The sequence below is a fragment of the Callorhinchus milii genome, unplaced genomic scaffold, assembly GCF_018977255.1.
Source record: "Callorhinchus milii isolate IMCB2004 unplaced genomic scaffold, IMCB_Cmil_1.0 Scaffold2, whole genome shotgun sequence".
Classification (NCBI taxonomy): domain Eukaryota; kingdom Metazoa; phylum Chordata; class Chondrichthyes; order Chimaeriformes; family Callorhinchidae; genus Callorhinchus; species Callorhinchus milii.
In genome coordinates, this window is record NW_024704743.1 from 90,444,898 (window position 1) to 90,453,033 (window position 8,136).

Sequence of the window (8,136 nt, forward strand, 5' to 3'; positions counted from 1 at the left end):
TGGGTGTCAGACCACGCCACTATCAAGCACTCCGGGACGCTACCCTGCATGAAGGGCACTGTATAAATGCAAGTTGTTTTATATAGCACCTTTCACATCAGGAGGATGTCCCAAGGCACTGGAAAGTTGAGCTACAGTCCTGAGTTCGATTCCCGGCAGTGAAATATTGGGCAAGTTTCCTTACTCCACACACCTCTGCTTACCTAGCAGTAAGTAAGAACCCGGTTGTTTGTCGACTGGCGGATTGTTTTTCCAGGGGTAATAATTCCTTCAAAAAAATAATTTGGTCAACTCAATCCACGACTGTTTGTGGGACACTGCTGTGCGCAATTGGCTGCCGCGTTTTTCGCCCATGAAATATAGTCAATTCACTTTACAGTATATTCTGTGAAGCTCTTTGAGACGTCTCGAAGACATGATAAGGTGCTATGTCAAATGTAAGGATTATTATTATTTTCCTTAATACCTATTATATAAAAAGCCTTTTTTGTAACATTGATGTGTTCAACATATTCCACTGGACATTTGTGATATTATGTAAAATACAGCCCAAAATTCAACTTGTGCAAAAAGATATCCAACTGCCCAGGAGACTATGAGGCTGTTTGTCTTTCAGTTTTACCAGTTCAGAGTCTGCACTTCTGAATGCCATCAATAACTTCCTTTGAGCTGCCAACATTCATATAGTATTGTCCTAGCCTCTAGTGTTTTTTTCCTTTCCAAAGCAGACAAGAGAAGGGAGTTTCTCACGGTGTCCTGGTTCACATGCTCCCAAATAAAATTAGTCATGACTGTTTGTGGGACATTGCTGTGTGCAAATTGGCTGCAACATTTACCCAGAAAATACAGTCTTACCACTTTACAGTATATCCTGTTGAAGTGCTTTGAGACGTTTCCATGACTTGATAAGGCATAATACCAAATGCAAGGATCATTATATTTCAAATATTGGAAAACAAAAGGTGAATATACATTGACTAGAGTATACATCTTGCTAATAAAGAACTAAGTTTTATGAACCAAGTCTTATAAAGAACTATATGAATTAAATTCCTTCAAAGATAAAACGGTATGTTTGAGTGTTTTCATGTTCCTGGTGGACAGTGCTGGCTGCAAACTTCCAAATACTTACACTGCAGTGGAGTTTGTAGAAATGCAGAGATAATTCTCAAAGACTGCTGGCTCTGATGCAGAATAATAAAGTACAGTATGCAATCTATTACATATCAATAATTAGCTGGATGCCCACATTCAAGTTTTAACTTTTAAAACAACTTGGGTCGCATTCTTTTTTTGTTGAAAAAGTATTTTATTATTATCAGAAAGCACGTCATCAGTAAAACAATCAAAGACCGAGGTTACAGAGTTGTGAACAGAAATTCAAACTTGTGCAAAAGAAGTCACAGGCCACCCCCACTAAGAAAAAAACACTCATTTATTAAAATACAAAATATATATATATATAGCAGCAGCACTCCTACCCCCACCCCAGAAATATATCTGAAGCAAACGATAAATAAATCATCAGGGATATGCCACTGTCCAGTCCCTTTTCATACTATTTAACTGCTCATTTCAGAGCACGTTTGAATGGAAGAACCTCAGTAATTAGCATTGCTACACAATTATGTACACAAAGTAACTGTTATGCCAACATGGGTTCATTCTAGTGTCTCCATTCCAATGCATATTACTTGTGTGTAAAAAAAAGTCAAAACATTACATACTGTAACTTCTTCCCCCTCCCAGAGAACACTTCAGCTCCCTTTCGGTTAAATGCAAGTTTATAATTCATCTGTACGGAAAATAGAACTTTACTGAGCTTCAGTCTCTTTTAAAAATGTCAAAACAAATTTAGTTTAATTGCTAAATGAACATGAAAGTTATTTCAGGGGTATTTTCCTTCTGAATGAGCTCAAGCCTTCCTAAAACCGGGCTCCGATTTGAGTAGTTGATCATCTTAACTGAATCAATACATGCGTTGCTATTGGCACTTGCTGCAGCCTGAATTTAACATTGAGAATATTACTGACGAGTAAAAGATATCCCAAATCAGGTGCCATATTGATTGATCAATAACTTTCTCTTTTGAAATGTAGATTAAGACTCTCATTTAAATGCCAGGACTGTTCAGTTTCTGAGCAGAGCAATTTGCTTGACATTTATCCCCAAACATACATTGCTTCTATTCTCTTCGTGCCCCTGATGCAATGCAGTTTGTAGGAAACAAATTAGTTGTATTTAGCTCAAAGCAACCGAAATGGTCCCAGAAATGTGTAATTTGTTGCACATTTTTAATGTTAATCAAGCAGAGAGATGGCAGAATTTTGGAGTCATCAGGATCAGATGTAATGTAAAGCTCCCTTTATTCTGATCCTAAAGTGTAGCTCAAAGCCAATCATAGCACAGCAAGTACAACTCCATCTGTGGGTGTCTCTTTTCCTATTCCAGTTTGCCACATCAGGACCATACTTATAGTCTCCCCATTATGCCATTAGTTGTGGGAAACAAGAACTTGAACAATTGGTGTACCAACAGAAATGGCCCGAATAGAAAACAGAGAAGTTGACTTTGACATTTTGCAAAAATGACATGTTCCAGGCTTCGTCTCCGACTGCACTTTCCTGCATCATGTCTAATGATTAAAAAAAAACTGGGGGCAGTTAAAGTCAAGTCAGAACCAGGCAACAAACTGGGTCACTGCTAGCCTGATGGATCCCAAACCTCTTCTGCACTGCTGCTCTAGAGGTTTATAATCAGCACTTATTTGGAATATAACCATAAAATTAGAGCTATAATAGAGAACAAGAAATATTTCATCAAACACGGGGTTGTGGAAATAAGGGACCAAAGAGGCAGAATAATAGGGATTTTTAAAAGAGAAATTGATAGGTGTTTGGCAAGTATGAACACAGAACAAAGGTGGGTAAGTAGTTTTAAAAGATCTAACGTAATAAACGGCTAAGCAGGCCTGAGGGGCTAAAAGGCCTCCTTCCGCTCCTACAGCAGCTTTTCAGTAGGTTGAGAATAAAAAATCATTACTTTTAAAACAATGCAATGTAACAGAAGTCATGCACACACATTCTGGTTTATGGCACAATAGTGCACACACATTCTGATACTTGGCAAACTGGCAAAAAGATTCATGGCATTCAAATGTGCATATTTGCTTACTTTTTTAAATGAAAATGACCATGCCATTGTTTTGAGATATAGGCCGTTGGATATTCAGAATTTCAGAAGCCACACATGTTGCTTTTACTCTCATGCTGGTCAAACAATCCCCGAGGTTAACCAGAGGAGCTTTGTCTGCACGAGAGCAAGACTTGTAAGCTGTAGCTGCAGCTAAAATCTGAGTATGAGCAAGTCCACAGATTTTGGGCCAAATTATGGACAGCCTTGGCCATAAGATACTGGGTGGAGAATATTCACACAGGATCCTTAGAGGCAAGAAACAGAGGAGACTTCCAATAATCTGGTGCACTCAAAACCATATCCAAAAGGAGAAAACGGCTAAGCCCTTGTGTTAGAATATGATATATGTAATGAAATGCTTTAAGACAGGGCTGCATAAAATTGTAAACGTTAAGTTGTTAATCTTGTTTATATGAATCAAAATGGCGGATAACACCATTTTGTACTCAAACCATCCCTCAGCATCTGTTAATAACATAAGTTGTTTTTGTCTGGTTAAGAAGAAATGGTCAACATGAAATGTTGAAGTAAGACAACCATTGGCCTTGGGAGGATAGAAGCTGTTTTGTAGTCAAAACACCCGGTTCTTGGATAAACAGAAGTAACAGCACGCTTGACTCTTTGCGCAACTGTGAAAGGCCTACGTGCCCGATAATTGATTGGATGAACAAAAAGGTATAAAGTTGGAAGGTTATTGACATAAAGCAGTAGATTTGGCAGGAAACCCAGGCACACAGAGGCGGAGGGCCAAAGCACGCTGACTGCTCCAGAACCGGAGAGTATATTTTTATGTATTCTTGCTGTGCTTATATTTGAATAAACTGAGTTAGCCACAAAACTTTATTGTCTGGTCTTTTGACTCGAACACTGGGAGTTGAGATCCCAACACTTACCCGCATATGGAGTGGAACTAACATATCTGTTGATCTCTAAGCTCATCCTCAATCAACAAATTGCACACAATTTATTATAAAAACGCGAGCTCAATTTATAGTTGCACAACAGAAACACCAACCTGTTAACACGAGACATGAATGCACATGCCATAAGCATTAGTGTAAAAAATCACGCCAAATTAGGAAAAGAAATATTCATTCAAGTTGTTCACCAAATAGCTTTAGCACATATTAAATACTAACTACAATAAAGTTACCAACGATACATTTGAGAATACTTAAAACTGCTCCTTGTCATAGCACTCCAGATCCAAAAAACATTTGAAGGCTTGCATTCAAATCACATTTTTAGTGCTATTCACTAAACATACCCTTAAAGGTAGCCTCAAAACCTGTGCAAGAGCTTAAGGTATATACAGCCATCAATCCTTTTTCTAATTTCTTTAGGATTTTGCTTTCAGTACTGACTAGTTGGGCCGATTGGCCTGTTTCTGTGCTATTTCCCTCTATGCAGCTCTGTGACATTGCTAAACCAGAATAAAAGGCCGCGATGTAGAGGGAGAAAATACTAAAATTTAAAACAACAAACGTAGCCCTTTAGTGTCATTGCAGCTAAGTAAAGAGGAAAATCAAGTAGTTATCACTTAGTTCAGTGTTCTCTGAATCCAACAATTGTGTACATTAACTGGTTTATTCAGTGTTTCTATCACAGGGAACAAATCTCTTAACTCACAGCAGTTCAGTAATGAGGAGCAGGAACCCGTTCTACATCACACACTTTAACCAAATGTGTGCAGAATGCTGAGATCTGGTGTTAAGTTTTTTTTAAATTATAATGAAATATCCAGTGGTATGCAATTAGCACTTTAACATAAAGCAAATGCTAAATTCAGAAACCAATCTATGTATTTTAAAAATACAACATGGTTGTTTGCTGATTATCCTTAAAACAACAGGAAAACATTAAATGATCAAAGAGCTGGTTTAGGCCAAGTGGAAGATCTTTTTGGAACAAGATGAAGTGCGGTCTGGTTACTACTGTAAAACTTGCAGTCTGATCTGTATAAATCGTATAATCGCCTAATTCATACATCTGCACAGGTACCATTCAAGAGTTTATATTCTATGCAAGTTTGACAAAATTCATACTTTGCATACGTCATAACAACAACAACAATTTGGATTTATATAGTGCCCTCCATGCTGGACGGCGTCTCAGAGCGCTTCACAGTAATGGATCCTGGGGCCGATCCAGGGGGAGGGGGAGGAAGGTGACCAAAGGCGCGGTCGAAAAGAAAGGTCTTTAGCTGAGACCTGAAAATAGAAAGAGAGGGGGTGAGGCAAAGGGCGTGAGGAAGGGAGTTCCAAAGCGAAGTGGCTGAAAGCACGGCCGCCGATGGTGGAGCGGAGGATTCGGGGGACAAGAAGGAGGCCAGACCCGGTGGAGCAAAGGCAATGGGCACTGTTGTGAGGAGAGAGGAAGTCAGAGAGGTAGGGGGGTGCAGAGGAGTGGTGGGATTTGAAAACAAGAGTGAGGATCTTGAAGTCGATCCTCTCTGGGACAGGCAGCCAGTGCAGTCTGGCAAGGACTGGGGTTATCGGGGAGCGGAGTTTGATGCGGGTAAGAATGCGGGCGGCAGAATTCTGGATGACCTGGATTTTATGAATGGTAGAGGAGGGGAGACCGGCGAGGAGGGCATTTGAATAGTCCAGCCGAGAGGTGACAAAGGCAAGGATCAGGATTTCAGCGGCTTTTGAGGTGAGATATTGGCGGAGATTAAATGTATGGTCCCAATTTATGTAAATACAGTTTTGGAAATAACCTGAAAAGACTTACGCAAAGGTTTAGATGAACCAGTGGGATTTGATCAATTTTAAACAGGCATCATTACAGCATATGTAGAGCTTTAGACCACACTGGAATGATGATTAGTCACAACAGCAAAGACAAAATGTATAAAGAGAAGAGCGTGTCAGCACAAGATTCTAAAGCAATACTTGTATGGTCCTGGGGTGGGGAGGGTAATGCTACAAGTGTTTGTTGCCAGTCAAGGTAATATTAGTCACATTCACAACTAACTTCCTGACCTAATGCCTATGAATTAGTCAGAGTCTCAGAGGAAAATGCAGTAGTTAAAGAATAAATGCAAGCATTTTGCTTGAACAAACCAAGCATTTGGTTTCGGTAAAACATTCTCTTTTTTTGAAAAATAAGACAATAATAATCCTTGCATTTGATATAGCGCTTTTCATGTCTTCAAGACATCTCAAAGCACTTCACAGAATATACTGTGACGTGAATTGACTGTATTTTTGTAGGCGAAATGCGGCCACCAATTGCACACAACAGTGTCCCACAAACAGTCGTGGATTGAAGTGACCAATTTTATTATTGCTTTTTTTCTTGAGGGACTATTATCAGGCGTGTGGAGTAAGGAAACTTGCCCAAGGTTTCATCCTGCCGGGAATCAAACCACGCCTCTCACTCGCAAGGCGAGTGCTCTAACCACTGAGCCTCAAGGCTCCTAAATGGTCAACAAATAGTATTCTACAGGATAATGATATTGGTATTCTCACCATCCATAAACAGAAGACCAGAGCATTACAAGATCAAGGCTGCCACAGTATACAAGTCAACTCTCACACACACTTAACATCCTTTTCTATCACCATTAAGGAGGCACAAATGGTAGAACTTGTGCCTGTTTAGCATCTGAATTTGCAGATGGATATATAAAGCCCAGAAAGCAAATGAGTTGTTTAAGAAAAAGTAGACACAAGAGTTAAAAATAAAGGTCAAAGACAGCAAAGGGTGCATTTTTATAGGGATGAGGGAAGAACTACTGTAAATAAATTGGAAGGATAAGTTTTACAAAGAAAACTGTAGATCAACAATGAGAGATTTTCAATTGTCAGATGGGAAATGCAGGAAAGGTAAATACCCTTCTAAATCAAAGGTTGAGTTCAAAACTGGAGTGTTATGGGATTAATAATGAAGGGTTACAATACAGGTAGCAGTGGTCTGATGTCTCTTCGATGCCGAACATTTCAGTTTCTGTGTTTCTAGGTAGTTATTGGTGATTTTGTTTAAGCAATATGACTTGGTTTACACTTACATCAGGTCTGCAATAAATTGTATGCAAATCTCAAAGCAGATGTTGAAAATTAAAAGGGACAGAAAAATCTGAAATGGAAACAGATAATTCTGGAAATTCACGGCAGGTCAGTTAGCATCTGAAATAATGTTTCAGAAATTTCAGCAGGATTGCTAGACTGGGGAAAGGCTCATGTGTTAAATGAGAGTCAGCTGATTGTTCCAGTTCTGATAGAGGATCAAATCTGAAACGTTAACCTTCTTTTCTCTTTCACCTGCCAGTTGACACATTGTGGACTTCCAGCATTTGCTTTCATTGGCACAACACATGTGTATCACGTAAGTAAGTTGCTCTTGGATACTCTCTGAGCATTTTACAACACACACTACCGCTTTATGATTCTGTATGAGAAAAGCAATTCCATAACAACCAAAACTAGCAACAATTCGGAGAGTTACTGCGATGTGGAATGCCCTGCCAAGTAAGGTGGTAGAGGTATCATGGGGTTCAAGAGGGAAGTGGACAAGTATATGGAGGATAGAGGCTTGAAGGTGTATGAGGATAAGACAAGGCAGTGGGATTGAATGAACACCTTGTTCTGAGAGTTATGAAGACTTGGTGGGTCAAATGGCCTCCTTCTTTGCTGTAAAACTTTGGAACACGCTATCAATCCCTCAGCCTTCCCCTTCCTTCCCCATTTTCAGATCACAACTGGTTGCGATCAACTCCCCCCTGACCCCCACCTCCCCAGACAGCTCGGTGTCAGGCTCCACCACAGTTCCAAGATGTTACCCCGCATAAATGGAGCTATGTAAATCAAGTTGTTATTGTAAAATTTCTACGATTCTAACAAGACCAGATTACAGCAGATAGCAGATAGCAGACACAATTGTGCTGTGGTGCTCTAAAAATTGTGCTCCGGCTATCATAGTCTCCAAGCATTGACTATC